General features: G+C 42.4%; 1 protein-coding gene and 1 pseudogene across 2 annotated transcripts in view; both read left to right on the top strand.

Moving 5' to 3' along the window:
- Vwc2 (von Willebrand factor C domain containing 2) overlaps positions 1 to 16047 on the top strand; it is a 128491-nt gene that overhangs the window by 1569 nt on the left and 110875 nt on the right. The gene's annotated exons all lie outside the window — the stretch shown is intronic.
- LOC117712702 (INO80 complex subunit C pseudogene) lies at positions 5180 to 5582 on the top strand (annotated as a pseudogene).

Genomic DNA, 16047 nt, shown 5'->3' with positions numbered 1-16047 from the left:
TTTGAGTGGAGGTTCTACCCTGCTTGCATGTGTTGGGCACAGGTTTAAGGTGCATTGTCTGCCTGAGGGGTGGGGGTGGGGTTAGGAACCTTAGAAATGTACTCATGTTTGCTTTTGCAAACACCCCCAAGGTAGCCCTGGCCTTTGGTTTAGCATTCCAAAGACATTTTTTTCCCCTGCCAGCAGAGAGCATCCTGAAACTCCAAACCCTAAAGCAGTAGTTGGAAGACAGGAAGGAAGCCTTTTGGAATCCCCCGTAAATCTGTGGATTCCTGAGCTCCGTGTGTGGAAGGCACATTAATGAGTGGAGTGGATGCCAGCCTGTGGAGCACAGTGAAGTGTTCAGCTAGGAGGAACTGATGTACAGATAGTCTGCAAACTGTGTAACTGGCTTTGTGTTTTAGTTAGGAAACAGGGTTTCCATTTGGGTTTGCCTGCTGGTCAAACACATGACTTACAAGCCATGCAATGCCTGATGTGGATATCTGTGTGTTGTTGTTCTCTTTAAGAAGAGAAACCCACTATTCCCAAGGTGAACGAGCAGGGAATATAGCTTCAGAGATACCACATTCCTTGGTTTCAGCACCTTGGAGAAAGACAATTTTGATGAAAAATTTAAGGAGATGTAGAGTCAAGAATACCATCCCTCAGAATGGCTCCTGTGTACTGGGGATGCTGCCAGAGAGCTCTCCAGATGTTTTAGATTCCAAGCACAAGTCTCTCAAGTGGTTTGGGTTCATAAGATAATCAGAGTCTTATAAAGTCAAAGACAAACAGTTGTTTTTAAATTAATAACATTTGTTGCTTGTTCTGCTTATAGAGTTCCCCAGCACTTTAGAACAGCTTTGTGAGGTGAGCTAAGGAATTATTTTACTGTAAAATAAAGAGCTGTAACACTTCCCAGAGGATCCATCCCTGCACCTGAAATCACAAATACAGAACTCAAACTTCTTTTTTCATAATTCAGTGCCAGATTCTAGGAGCAAAACCAAGCCAAACCAAACCAACCAAACAGACAAAAAACCCTGTCTTTTCCTTTTGGGAGAGGGCAACCTCTTGTCTGATTCCTGCTGTAAAAACTGGTATTGTATAGAGCTAAATATGTTTTCAACTTCTGGGAAAAGAAGGTGATAGAGACAAAGGAAACAGGAAAGATTAGAGTTTTTACATTTTCCTTCTTTAAATGGCTTTTCATATTTTCCTCCCCCCTCTTGTGTGTGTGTGTGTGTGTGTTTGTGTGTTTGTGTGTTTGTGTGTGTGTGTGTGTGTGTGTGAGTGAGTGTGAGTGTGACTGGCCACATCTAGAGATCCTCTGACTCCATCCTTCTGCTCTGTCCATAGCATGACGGTTACAGAGGTATGCCACAGCACCAAGCTTTTATGTGGTTGTTGGGACTCTAAACTCTGGTCCTCATACTTGCAAAACAAACTGGCTGAGCTATGTCCAGCCTGACTTTTCATTCTTCTTAATTTTTAGGCAGTCTTTATACATGCTAGGATGTACATGTTTGGATATCATAAAGCTGTCATTAACTTTACCTACACGTTTTCTATTACATAAATGTTTTACATGAAGATATACTTGCTCCTTGATATTGGTATCAAGTAAATTTCTAGTCATTTCTCTCATTCGGGATGGCCCAAAAAAGTCATTGGTGCCTGTGGCTTTGTTTCTCAATGTTGCACAAGGACCCAACACTTGGATGGGAGGTTCTGCAAAGGATCAGTGTGGAAGAGGACAGAGTCAACTTCAAGTCCTTGGAGGTTTTGGATGGCAGTGGATGGATATTTACTTTGCAAATGTTCACATACTTACATATAGCAGTGAGTGGGGGTGGGGGAGAGAAGGAGAGGGATAGAGGGAGAAAGAGGTATTATCTGTCCATCAATCTATTGTATGACATACTAGACTAATGTTCAGAACTATTTTCCTCAGCATAGAAGGAATCAAGCTAGTAATAGTTAGAAGGAAGGGGACTTTTTTTTTCCTGAGGAGATGCAGAGGCCTGCAACAGCCTGGTCTCTGCTTCCTGATGGAGGAAATTGCTGGCCCTGCCTGGTAGGGATTTGAAGTGAAAAGCAGATGAAAATATGGGGCTGCCAGATACCAGCAGTTCCCTGTGTTGTGAGGCATTTGGCTCCTATAACAGATCAGCATCAACTTGGTTCTATGCTTCCCTATTCTTGAAGACTTGTTTCCCAACCCTTTCAAGGCAGATTCTCATCCCTGCCTGGATACTTTACCCCTTGTCACATCTACTACTATTTATGGCTACATATCAGTAGAAGACCTTACTGCTCAACAAAACACCGCAATGGTGCTAGTGGTGACAAAGATGATAGCCTCACTCCCCTGGTGGCTGTAATACCACTTATAATCTTGAATATAAATAAGTAAACAAATAATTATAAATATATATTCAGGTTAGTAGCAGAATGTTTTCCACTGCTGCTTGATTGAATAACAATTGTCTTGTTCTTCAGCTTTTGGCAACATCAGTAACCCAACACAGAACAAGTTCTATCTGCTTTGTGCTTTCTAGTAATATTAGTTAGCTAGGGTTTCCATAACAAGTACCAAATTAAAAAAAATGGATGTCCTATGACACAGAAATGTATTACCTCATGGTCCTAGAGGCTAGAAATGTGAGATCAAGGAACATGCAGGCTTATATCTAGGATGCTTTTTTTGGCTTGTAAAGAGCTGTCTTCTCCTCAGGTATTTATGTTCAGAGTTTTTTTTTTTTTTTTTCTCTTCCTATCTTGGTGGTGGTGATTGTTGCTGTAGGAGTTGAATCAGTGACCTTCCACACAATAAACAAATACTCTAAGCTAAATCTCCCAACCCTAAATTTCTTCCCAAGATACCAGTACTGTTGGTTACTTTTGTTGCTGCAATGACCTCATTTTAACTCAGTTTCTCCTCTCAAATGCCAGGTCTTCCAATGCAGTCAAATTATTAGATATTGGGGTTGTGACTTGACCATGTAAGTCAGAGTACAGTACATTCTGTAGCACAGAGTGTCAGTGAACAGAGTTCACCTTGTGGCAAAAAGACCAAGGGACAAACAAGACATGTGGAGTAGAGAGAGCCAAAGGAAGAAATAGTTTATAAAGAAGGCACAGGGAAAGACGATGGTAATTCCAGGCCCACTGAACATCAGCTTGGCCCATATACTTGTGTCAGTTCCATTCTCAGTGCCACGTTTGGAGTTTTTATGTTGCTTCTGTGGCTGCACCCTCAGGTCATAGCAGCTAGAAGGTGACTCTGCTACTCTGTTGAGTTTTAAACCTGTCCCTCATGAGGATTACCCTTTGGTAAATCATGGCAGCAGACTGCCTTTGAAATTCACTAACGAGAAATAGGTTTATTTTGATCTAGCCAACAAGTTGTTCCCACTGTGGGAATTCTGGTTCTGAAGGATTCATGAAGATATAAGTGGAAGTCTGTAACCATGTTCAGTACTTCATTCAAGCCAGTGGGACTCACGGGGCTCACTGAAGTAAGGCCATATTAGACAGCTAACACTTCACGTACCCTTGCTTCTGGTTAGAGAGTATCCGCCCGAGGTATTCAGCACTGTTGGCAGAGCAAGGAGAAGCTCAGCTGGCAATCACTATGTCTTTGAAGAAGGAAATATGACTTATTAGTAGGCATTGCTTGATGAATTGTATGTTGGAGCTCAGAACTGTTGAGAAGCAGAGAACTGTGGGATTCCTGCAGGAAAATTGGATGGGGGCCACTAAGTTTAAAGCAATCTCTCTCTCTCTCTCTCTCTCTCTCTCTCTCTCTCTCTCTCTCTCTCTCTCTCTCTATCTCTCTCTCTGAAAGATTCAGTATCTGCCTTGACATTAACTGTGTCACAAAAATCTCTAGACTTTCATCAACGAGAAGAGTATTTTCACATGAAAAGTAGAACCAAACCTTCTGTCTAAATAGATGTCTGTTGCAATTTTGGATAAATTCCAGTAAAACAGACTCAATCGCATTTTTAGTCTCATGGTGTTTATATTCTTTTGACAGATTTTACTTAGCCAAAAACAATGCTATTACTATCTACCCTCACTGAGCAAGTATCATTTTGTGTGTGGCAGTGAGAATGGCAATTAGATCCATCTACTTGTACAAAAAGAACATTTACAGAAACTCAACCACCTGAATGACCTTTATGCCTAATAAATAACTGGATCCATTTAGCTAAACATTTATTTATATACATTTATGATGTTTTAGACTCAAAATACAATAAATGTCTGGGACTTTTAAAATTATGAACTATTGACTTGTAAATAAAATGTTGTAAATAAAAACATTTAGTCCTCGGCAACCCATAAGAGCAAAGGGCAATGATTCAAGCAGCCAAAGACCATTAAGTCTCAAGAGATAGGCAGGACCTTAGTGAAAACCATACCCACCTGGGGCCCAATAGTCAAATCCATCTGAAGGTTTCCCAATAGTTAGCTCATTTCTATGGCATTTGTTTGTCTAGTGCCAATATTGAACAAATGAAAGGTTCATGTCAATATGCAGCTGTCTAGTTCCTGTGGCAACTGGATCACTCTTAGCAGCTGTAGAGGGACAGCCTTAGGAAATCATCTGTTCCCACACATGGCTCCCTCTCAACTTAGCAGTTGTTTCTATAGACATTAGTCCTCACATTTTCCCTTAGAAAATGAGTCCCTATTCAATGCCTTGTAGCTTCTTGTACTCTGAGGGAGTTCTGGGATCCTCACCCTGTTTGCTGTCAAGTCCCACTTCTTCAACTGTAGGCACGGAGTTCTTGGCATGTGGACATGCTAGCGTGAGTCTTGGTCTGCCACATACTGCACCGTGCAACACTTTCAGACCTGCCTTGTTTGCTGGCAGAGTGCAATAGGCGGTACCCTGAACATCTCATACCATCAGAAAAAAATGAGTTTCCTGAGAACAATTTGCATTTACGAAGCTCTGAACAGATGTAAGGAAAATCCTGCTCTCAACACTTGTGCAGATGCTCAGATGAGTTCTCCTGGAAAGATTTGTGAAGTAGCTGTGCCATGATGTGGTTTAGATCTCCCTGAGCCTCTAATCATCAAATACTAATTAGTAGAGCTGTGTTTTAAGAAATTTTATTCAGATTGAAATCTACATATTGGGGGGGGGGGCGGGTCGGGGATCCGCAGGCCAACTGAGGGCAGAATGGCGGCTCAAATTCCAGTCGTGGCTGCTACTTCTCTCCCCCCCCCCCCTTCCCCGCTGTAGCTAGGTCAGCGGTCAGCCCTTCTCACAAAAGCAGTGGAGGGGAATATGGTGCTAGTAAGAAAAAAAAAAAAAAAAGCTGTTGGCCTTCGGTTTTGCTCAGGGTGTCAGCATTGAAGCCATAAGTGAGAGTAAAATGGCGTCCTCTGAGATCAGCTCGGGGCCTGTGAAGAAAGCTGCCAAGCCATTGCTATTTAAGGAGCCCAACTTTGTGGCCCGCTACATAGACCCTCAGAGCAAGCTGCGCTCCAGCATTGTTGAGGAATTCTCTATTCTCAGCCTGCCTTCAGATGTGGTCACAGGCTACCTGGCCCTGAGGAAGGCCACGAGCATTGTGTCCTGAGCCTCAGAAGTGGAGATGAAGTGGGAATGGCTGCAAAAGCAGACTGCACTTGTGACTTTGTTTCATGGAAACAAATATTTCTGCTGTCAATCTGAAAAATGTCAGCTCCAGGCTTTGGAAAGAATATCTGCCTTTAATGTGAGGATTTTTTTGGTTTTTCTCTTTTCCCCCTCCAAGTGCAGCCTTCCTAGTTGAATTAAATCGTACTTCAGTTGTCGCCTCAAGTAAAAAAATTGTTTGATAAGAAATGCAGTAAAATTAGGCATTTGAATTAACTCAAGCAAGTCCCTGAATTTTGTTTGCAAGTTGTGAACTCATTCAACATTTTCAAAGAATGTGCAGTGAAGACACACAGGTCTGGATTGTTCTGGAGCCTGAGAAGCATGCCAGCCTTTCTTTGGATGAGAAGCTTCTGTGTGTTTTCTATTGTACTGTTGAATGACTTTATCCATCATGGCTTGCCTGCTATGGATTTATTTGTCTCTGCCGCATGGTAAATTGTGGCATTGGCTTCCAGGGGCCAAAAGAGAAACACAGCTTTTAAAAGGGAAAGTATTTAGCTAGGTAGAAGAAAACAGATTTTGGAAGCTTAGACTTTAAGACATTGCATTTGCAGGGGACCCAGGCTTGGTTCCCAGCACTCATGTGGTGACCCACAGCTATCTCTAACTCCAGTTCCAGGGCATCCGTTACCCTCTTCCGACTTCACTGGGCGAGTACATGCATACATGCAGGCAAACTCTCAAACATATAGAAATAATACAAATCCTTTTATAAAAATTGTATTTTTTTCTTAAGACCACACTGATATCAAGGTTGCTCTGGGGTGAGTCCTGATACCTGCTGCATGTCTTCCCTGTAAGAGAGGAGCCTCGAAGTGTGCCTTAAAGTGACCAGAATGTTAGAGATACACCTTGCAGAGCTGGAGTGAGGAAGAGCTTCTTGCCACTGTAGTTACTTTTCTTGCAGTGACCAAATGCCCGACAAGAAGGAATACATGCCTGTTGCCATGGGGAATCGTGACAGCAGGAGCCTGAGGCAGCTGGCTGCACTGCATCCACGGCCATGACACAGAACAGACAAGAAGTAAGGCTAGATTGTAACCCTTCAAGGCCTGCTCCAGTGACCCACTTCTCCAGAGAGGCTCTACCACCCAACAACCTTCCAAAACTGCAACCCACCCCGGGCACCAACTACTCCAACATATTTTACACTCAGATCACTATACCATGTCTCCTGAGTTAAAGCATGTATCCATCCAGATTTAAAATGTGCTTTGTAACTGTTGATGGCCCTGTAAAAAGGGACAAAGTATTTCCCATCAGATAGCACTTTTTTGAACCCTTGCCTCTTGGGAAGAGATCACAGGACTTGACCCATCATCAGATAGGATCAGGTGGCCTACCAAGATGTCACAATGATGGCTTCCTACATGAAACAGTCAAGTCAATTTCCAATAATGCTCTCATCTGAGAGAATGCACAAGCCTTATTTGGATCCTGGTTCAAATGAAAAGCTTAAACTATGAGACAATTACAAGCTTGATAGATTTTGATATGTGAAGATATTTACGAATACTTTTAATCAGACTGCTGGTATATTTTAATATACTGTTAAGGAAAGGGTTCATATTTTAGAGACAAAGGCTGGAACATTTATGGACAGAGTGATTTGATATCTGGGATTTGTTTTAGGATGATATGGGAGGGAGGAGATGAAGTGGTGTTGAAATAGTATTGGCCACCAGTCAGCTATTGTGTGCCAAGAAACTCCTCACACCAGTTTACTCTGTATGTGTTTGAATTTCTCCATAATAAACTAAGCAAGGACGTGGTTTTTTTTTTTTTTCAAAAAAAAATCTACATATTGATACATTATGACATAAAACCCATCCTGGCATTTACTTCCTCAAAACATTTTAATTAACATGTGCCATGTACTGGGCTAGATCTTGAAGACTGTGTGAGAAGTTGACAAGCAGAGCCACTGTAGTATGACATATCTAGAGTGTCTTGGTGGGAAGATTTAAGTGGACAGGAGAAAGCCACTCTTCCTTGCTATGGCTCTGTATTAGCAGTAATAAAGTCAATTCTTGATGATGGCTGATTTATAAATGATAGGAGCCTCCAAGACAGATGTCCTGAGAAAAAGAAAAAGCTGTTCAAATGTAACTAACCATTATCAGCTAATGAAAGGTAGACTTTCTACCCGGGCTAGTCTGCTCTGAACCATCCTTCACAGTACTGACTATGTAGCTCGAAGTCCTTGCTGCTCATGTGTTCCTAGGCTGATATCCTGCCAGCTGGATCTCTTGTCTCATTCTATTTCTGTCAGGCATTGGGGTGCAGCCAGGACATGGCCTGGCTTTCAAATCTGCAGAAAAGGATGATGTCAGGCATCTGTCTGTGGACTTGTGAGTTCTCTCAGAAGCCCTAGGACAGTAGAGAAGCATGAAGACTGAGAATTAAAATGCTCTGTAGATGCATTCATTTCTAGTTATGACAGAACCTGTTCTTTACACACAAGGAGATCATTACTTTCATGACAATAGGGAAGATGGGCAAAATTCTACCTTTTACAGAATACACAAAATCCTGGATATGATATAAAACATATCCATGTTTGTCAGTATTTGATTAAAGTAAGAAACTCTATTAATAAAATCAGAGGTGTTTGATTTATAATTTTGGAAATTAGAATCCATGATTGGTTGGCCTTATTGTTTTTGATCAGTGGTGAGGAGCTGTGCATATCACGTTAGGAGCACATGGTAGAGTAGAACCAGTCCCATCAGGATCCAGGATCAAAAAGAGTGGGAGAGCCAGGCCAAGGTTCCTCAATACCTTTCAAGAGCATTCTCTCCAAGGCTATGGATCTATCTGTAGGTCTATTGATCTGAGGTCCCACTACCTCCCCGTAGTAACATTTCAGAACTGAGCCTTTAATGTGTAGGTTAAGATGTGACATAAAAAGTCCAACCATAGGAACATCTTTTGAAAGGCAAAACTAACATGGTAAAAAAGTAAAAGATACTGATCCCTAGAGGTGAAAATTATAATCCATACAGCAAAGTCTGCCTTGGTATAGGAGCCCTCTGGAAGCCTCTTAGCTCTGATGGGTCCAGTCTCATGTGTCTAGGAAGCCATGGAGGGAATTAGATCAATATTTGCTTTATAAAGTCAGAGTCTGTCCTTACAGGGCCTTAGCATTGTTAAGGAGAAAGAGACTTGGGGTTTCTTTGTGTGGCTCCAGTTTCTGCACTCATGTCCTCTCACAGGTGTGAAGTCAGTTCCTTTATCCCATGAAGTGTGAAAAACACAAGATTTTCTGATTTCCTCAAGTTAACTGCTTGAGAAGAGACCAAAAGTACCTAACCTAAGCAAGCACACACAGAGGAGGTGCACTTTCCACCTAGGCTCCTAGAACCACCACAAAGAGCATTCCAAGCAATGTAAGTCGTCTCCAAATAAACCTGAATCCGACTCATTAAAAAGAGTCTGGCAAGAGCAAAGCTATTGAACCTCTTTGAGATCCTAAAATGAGAAATGAGTGCATTTAATATGAATCAAGAGATGGATGCTGAAATAAAGAATCTAGGGAAGAGATATAAATGTATTCTAGCTACTTGCCATACCTAAAAACTAAAAGAACCAAACACAACCTATATTGATGCCAAAAGAGGAGTTTGCATCCAGTACTAAGTGGGTTTAGCAGAAGTAGGTTTGTGATTGTTAGTCATCCTTGTCAAATTGGCTAGATTTAGAGTCCTCTAGGAGGTACACTTCCCTGGCATGTCAGTAAGAGGTTTCCAATAGGAGGAAAAACCTGACATTGGGCTGCACCATCCAATGGAATGGATGACCAGTTGAAAGAAAAGGGATGGGGTCAAATTTAACAGCAGAGTCATCTCTTTCCAACTCCTGACTGAGGATGCAATGTGACTCTCCATCTCACATACCAACACCTTTACTTCCCCACCATGATACACTCTGTATTCTGTACCTTAAAGCAAACTGATTTTAAGTTGCAGTTGTTCATTGCTTTGTATCAATAATGAGAAAAGTAGATAATACAAGATTAGAGACTGATGAAGGGTTAATTTATTGAGTTGGCAAATAAGTATAGAGAAGCAGACATGTGGATAGAATAAAGGAACGAAACGTTCCACTGCAGAGAAGAGAGACGCTAAGGTCTAGTGGTTTCTTACTAAACTGTGAGAGAAATCAGGAGACAGTTTCATGACTTTGTGGTTACAACACGCACAAATTTTCTGATTCAGAAAACCCAGAAAATATAAGCAAGGGTAAAAAAAAAAACTTGTCTACTTTTGTCAGTCTGAGACTAGTGAGAGCAAGGACATAAGAAAGATGTTCAGCACTGTGAGTAGTCAGAGAAGATATTGTATGCAGAGCTGCAGAGGGCAGACTGACCTGGAGATCAATGACTCTGCAACAAAGACAGAAAAAAGGTGGGAAAAGCAATGTTAATCTGGTCAATGTATCCAGTACTGTCATTCAGGAAGGAGTCTAATAATCTTGTTTGGAGCAATAATAAACTGGGCAAAATGGCATATGCCTGTAGTCTCAGTTAAAGAGTTGTCAGACTTCAGAGTATGAAGGGAGTTTCAGGCATCAGATAGTAGAACCTAAATATTGGTTGGAAACCTAATGTGTGCAAAACAGCTGGACAACCCATACCCATGGTGCATGGTGATGGATAAGTGGATCCTACACAGTGCCTGCCTCTCTGGGTGGAGAAAGAAGAGCCAGATGGAGCATGTACACCTATACCTCGGTTGATTTTCTTGCCCTTGAATTTGAGTTGGGAAATTTAATTAGGAGAACCCTTTAAGTTCACCTTTTGAGCAATCTCAGGAAGAAAGTCCAGTGGGCCAGTCTCAGGTCTAGGCCAGATAAGAAAATAACTGGACACATTCAAAGGCCTGTCTGTTGCCAAAGCTGCATATTACAAGCACCACCAGACTCCCCTTGACCCTGGCTGTTTGTATTGTACTTTCTGTAATGAAGATCAGAGCACTTTAGAATGGTATTCTTTCTTAGTTGGCTCTCTGTACCCATCATGCACTGGGCAAGTTCTGAAATAAATAGTGCCTCCAACCATACAGATGCTCCACATGTCCAGCCCTCACAATGTCCTCTTATTTTTTTTTTTTTTAAATTTTGGGTGCCTTTCACAAAGATCTCTCAGTCTTGTTAGAGGGCTTCAAGTCAAATACAATCAAATTACTTTCAAGCAAGTGACTGTTCTCATTAATTGCTTTTGGTGTGTCAAGAGTTATAATAGTCACTTTTGAGACAGACCCCCCCCAGATAGTAGAAGAGATGTCTTTAGTCCCCTTTGGTGTGGTCAGCAGATGGACAGTGAGACACATGCCCTCTTGGTTGGATCGTGATAGCCCTGAGCACTGCTATAATTACTTCTTGGTACCTAGCTATGTCAGGCATATAGAAATGTCAGTGTTGGGTGAGTTAAAAATCAAAAAGGATTCTGAGAAGGCTAGAAGAAGAGAGGTGGGTGGCCTGAGGGACAAACTCTGCTCTCAAGTCTCAACTTGGATAGCATCTTGCTGTTGGCAGAGTTTCTGGGCTCTAGGACTCTCCAGGAAGCCAAGAAAATAAGATCATCTTGCCCTGGGTAGTAGAGAAGGAAGAGGGGCACACTTTAATGGTTAGGTCAGAGGAATATTGGCTCCTGTATGTCTGCTTGCAAAAGTGTGTCTCTCTATGGGCAAGTGAGCCCTGTAAGCCTCTCTGCATAGAGGTTAAGGCCTTAGACAAAAGGGCTGGGTAACCTGGAGACACTGCTGGTACTTTATTCATTTGTGTGTGAATGGCACAGACAGGGGCTTGCTTGGTAGAGGACAGCTGAAGGGAGCCAGCAGTGCAGACAGTGAGCTGGCTCTGAGCTCTAACACAGTAATTGACAGCTGATGGACTGTAACATGACAGCTGGACTGATGGCATCCGCACTGGTTTCCACCTTTGAGCTGTGGGTGTGAGCCCTGTTGTCATGGCACTGTTCAAAGGCAAAGGAATATATATTTAGATATTTTCATGATTATCTGTTTAAGATGAGCATTGTTTGCTGTCTTACATTAAGAATGCCAAAGGGAAACACTGTCTCTGTCTCTGTCTCTGTCTCTGTCTCTGTCTCTGTCTCTCTCTCTCTCTCTCTCTCTCTCTGTCTCACTGTGTCTCTGTCTCTCTCTCTGTCTCACTGTGTCTCTGTCTCTCTCTGTCTCACTGTGTCTCTGTCTCTCTCTGTGTGCGAAAGTGTAAGACACATGTACACCAGTTTCAGTGTATTAAACGTCTTCATTTGGCTACAGATCCAAATTCTGTTCACCTTGTTCACTGTGTCATTTTCCTACCTGAATGATCCCTAAACTGAGTTTATGTTCCTTGCAATGGCATCAATTCAGAGGTCTTTTTAGAGTCTATTCTTTGGAACATATTTGATTTTACTCCTTTATGTACTCGGTGACTACTACACCTTCTGCTTAAAGATTACTTAAGGGTTTGGATCTTCTGGGTTATTATTTGTTTTTGTTGTTGGTTGCTTTTTTGTTTAGTTTGGTTTTCTTAGAAAAAGGTGGTTTACCTTTTAGTGAAAGTTGCAGGAGGGACTTCTTTGATACAAGTGGACACTAAGTAGTTGATCATATACACATCACATAAGGGCTTAATTTAGGAATCTGTAAATGAGTAAATTAATTATTAGTGTTATATAAGAGTCTCAATATCACCTAAGCTCCCCAAGGCAGACCATTGGGGGCTCTGAGTCTGACTGACTATATACAGCCCTATAGCCTCTGGCATGCTGGAAAGCAAAACTTTCCTATGTTGATCCTGGTAGCTAGCAAAAGCAATTGATCTTAGAGTCTCAGAGGCGTAGGGGCCTCTCTAGATTTTGCAGGACACAGCTGCTGGCCATGTTTGAAGGAGAGTGGAGGTGATACCTTTATGTTTTTTGAAAAAACTCACCTGTTCTTTGCAGTGGCCAGAGAGGAGGTAAGGCTAACCAAAGAGGCGTGCTCTTGGCAACAGTATGTGGTGTGTGTGTGTGTGTGTGTGTGTGTGTGTGTGTGTGTGCTCTTGGCAACGGTATGTGGTGTGTGTGTGTGTGTGTGTGTGTGTGTGTGTGTGTGAGAGAGAGAGAGAGAGAGAGAGAGAGAGAGAGAGAGAGAGAGAGAGGCATAATTGCTTTCCATACATCCATTCTGATTATATATCCATCTGTCTGCAGGTATCATGTCTGAACCATCAGCAGAAGATGCTGTTGTACTTTCTATTCCTCTAAGTTACTCAGCTCTTTGCCACCAAATCCATGAGTACCATTTTCTACTCTTTACTGCCCTAGCAGATTTCTGTAGGATCTACACTAACCATAGAGAACTGTTCAGACCAAGATTTGAAAGTCTTTGGCAGAGGAAGATCTTACAATGTTATTGGCTGGTGCTGAAGAAGGAAGCTAGGCCACCCCACCTCCTCTCCCAGGCTGCTCTGTGAATTTGCAGTATGGTCCATGGAGCTTTTTTTTTTTTTTTTTTCCAGACTCTTAGAAACTGACAGCTTCTGGGAACAGTTCTTAATTAAGTCCCTTTGTGTACAAATCCATTCCCTGACAGAGCATGGAGGACAAGGAATGACAAAAATGTCTTCTCTGAAGAGCACAGGCAGTCAGGCTGAATGCCCTGTGGCTGCAGGCTGCTGCTTGGATTTGAGTGGAAGGAAGAATGAAGGTCTATTTCACTCCAATAGGAAAACACCGCCTACCTATGGAAAGGGGACACAAGCACCAAGGGAGAGCAGAGCTTGCCTGTGCTAGCCCTGTTGGATGACTCTCCATCAGAAAACAAGAAGCCCTGCCAGCTTCCAGTGACTCACATGCACTATTATTCTTGGCCAGATTTGAGGGAAAGTGGATAAATAGTTCAGTAAGTCAACAGGGCAAGATGTGGACATAGAATAAAACTAATGAAAACGAGGCTGTAGTCAATGGTGTGTGTGTGTGTGTGTGTGTGTGTGTGTGTGTACTTATATTCTGATTCCATACCAGTGAAGATGTTTATCTATAAACCAGACCTTATTTGAACATTTGACCAGCCCCTAGGGGTGTGCTTTTCTCACTCTGTCAAACCTTTTGCTCCATCTCTAAATAATACAGTTTTCGCTTACCAGAAGTTAGTTATTTGCACAAGAAGAACACTTGATAACTTTTCATACCAACAGACTGAGTTGCTAGAAAGGACACTTTCGCCACCTGGTGACAAAACTGTGACAGTGGTTTTGAGCGGCCGTTAGTCCACCAGAGCCAGTGGGAAAGGTCTCTGTTTTCAGGTCTTGCCTTCAGCAACTAGCTTGGAGCCTGAGTTCCTCACGATGATAACTGAACAGCCAGGTCGGGAGGAAGAAACCAAATTCCCACATGGGAGCTAAAAAAATCATTAGCTGTAATTTAGGAACATTTCCTTTAGCTTATGGCCCCTTAAAATCTGAAATTGCTTGAAAATAGTTATATTGTATCAGTTTTTGCTTGGGCATTTGTTGAACTGTCCTGGTCTTTGAGTTTCTCAGAAATCCCATTACTGTGGGAAATTACTCAGTGATTTGGTGGTTTTCCCCATAAAGACTGGGCCAGGTTTCATTTACCCCAGACAGGAAGGAGTCCCATAGCATCAAATTATTGGGAAGGGCACCTTATATTTGCCAGCTCGCTGGCTTCTTGCCTTGCTTCTTGTTACAGAATCCAGCCAACTGTCTGAGGTGCTACAGGTCCTATGCTTTCTTGGAAGCAGAACCTTAGCTTCCATAGCTGTGAATAATTGTCAGCCTCTTTGCAGCCTCCAGTGATGTTGGAGGCTTTATTCTTGACAGCTTTATTCTTGTTCCAGCTCCTTCAGGATCTCTGGTCACCAGAGGTCCCTTCTCTGTTCTGTTACTCAGGTGCCTATTCCCTGTCAGAACACTTGAATGACTCCTGTACTTGTAAGTTTCAGTACTATACTAGAAGCCAGCTTCCCCCCACCCCCCAAGCATCTGGAGTCTTCAGAATCTCTCCAGGCTAGTCCTCAGTTCTCAGATTCCCCTCCCCCCAATCCTGGTATACTTCTGATGGACTCAAGCTGGAATCTCAGCTTTTGACTCTTCATCCTTGTCCGTCTTCCTCCATCCCATGGTTCCTTATTTCTAACACTAAAGATGACTAGGCTTTCCTATGGTGTGCCCTGAAAGTCACACTTTCATGCCCTCTGAACTGTAGCTTGCCCCGCAGGCTTTTGAGTTCTGATGTCTGAAAGTCCAGCTCCAAATGCACTAGAAACGATAACTTCCTTACTGGAAAGTCCCTGATAATACCTATGAACTGATCATAAGAAGTTATTAGGGGTTATTAGTGGTTGTGGGTAGTTTTGCTCTTTGAAAAACTAAGTGTTATGGTCCCCATGAAAATCCAGAGCTGGGAGGACTAGGAGGAGATAGCAAGGAGAAAACCTAGCTGGACATTTCAGAGTTTACCTAACACACCTATGTATGGGCTTAGCATTGTGAGTTCAATCTAGTGTAGACTAAAAATACTTAAAAGATTTGCATCTGAATTTCTTGTTGTCACCCCCTAAGTAATAGAGTCAGACAACCACTGATCGAATACTTGGTACAAGTAGGTAGTATAAGTCACCTGAAGATCAGTTTAGTTGTGCAGAGGAATGTGCAAAGGTTCCATGGAAATATGACTCCGTTTTACAGAAAGGACTTGAGTCTTTATAGATTTGTGTCTCTATGGTTAAAGGAAAATTTTACATGTATGGTGAAAGAAGACAACACTAGCCATCTCTAACTGTGGTCTGTACCCCATAGCAACTTATGCTTATTGTGAATTCTGAATGATCATATTCTGAATGATGGTTTAAGTCCATCCTTCAGGTGTGGCACTGATACACAAGTCACGTGCTCTAGTTTACACACTCAGTTGGGCAGAGTTGGGCTTGGATGCAATATTTGATTGTCAATCTTGCTCTTACAGTAAAGGGGATGACTTGGTTTGTGTCAGGCACTGTCGTGCTCCGATTGTACCTTGGTCATTTACTGGGTGCCCTCCTCCTCCTGGCTTTTCCATATGAAAGTACGGAGCTTCAACAAGAAGTGTGAACAGCCTCAGACAACCTCCATCCCCAAACCCCTGTGCAGTCACAATGTGGACGTAACCACTGTCCCACCAATACCACCTACTGCCCTTCACTTTCTATCCCAACGCTTACTTGTCTTGCTTGGGAAAAATTAGAGACCATTTGTCCTGGTGTCCAGAGACCTCCTCACCACTGCATTCAGTTTTGAATTTCTCATTGGGAGTCTGTGAGAGACTGATCTATGGATTACTGCATAGACTTTTCCTCTGCTTGTGTTTCAGGAGCATGTGTTCATGGGATTCCTCTGCCTGTGGCATGCAT

The sequence above is a fragment of the Arvicanthis niloticus genome, chromosome 7 (assembly GCF_011762505.2).
Source record: "Arvicanthis niloticus isolate mArvNil1 chromosome 7, mArvNil1.pat.X, whole genome shotgun sequence".
Lineage (NCBI taxonomy): Eukaryota > Metazoa > Chordata > Mammalia > Rodentia > Muridae > Arvicanthis > Arvicanthis niloticus.
Note: the sequence above shows the minus strand (reverse complement) of the source record. Positions and strands in the feature narration are given on the sequence as shown.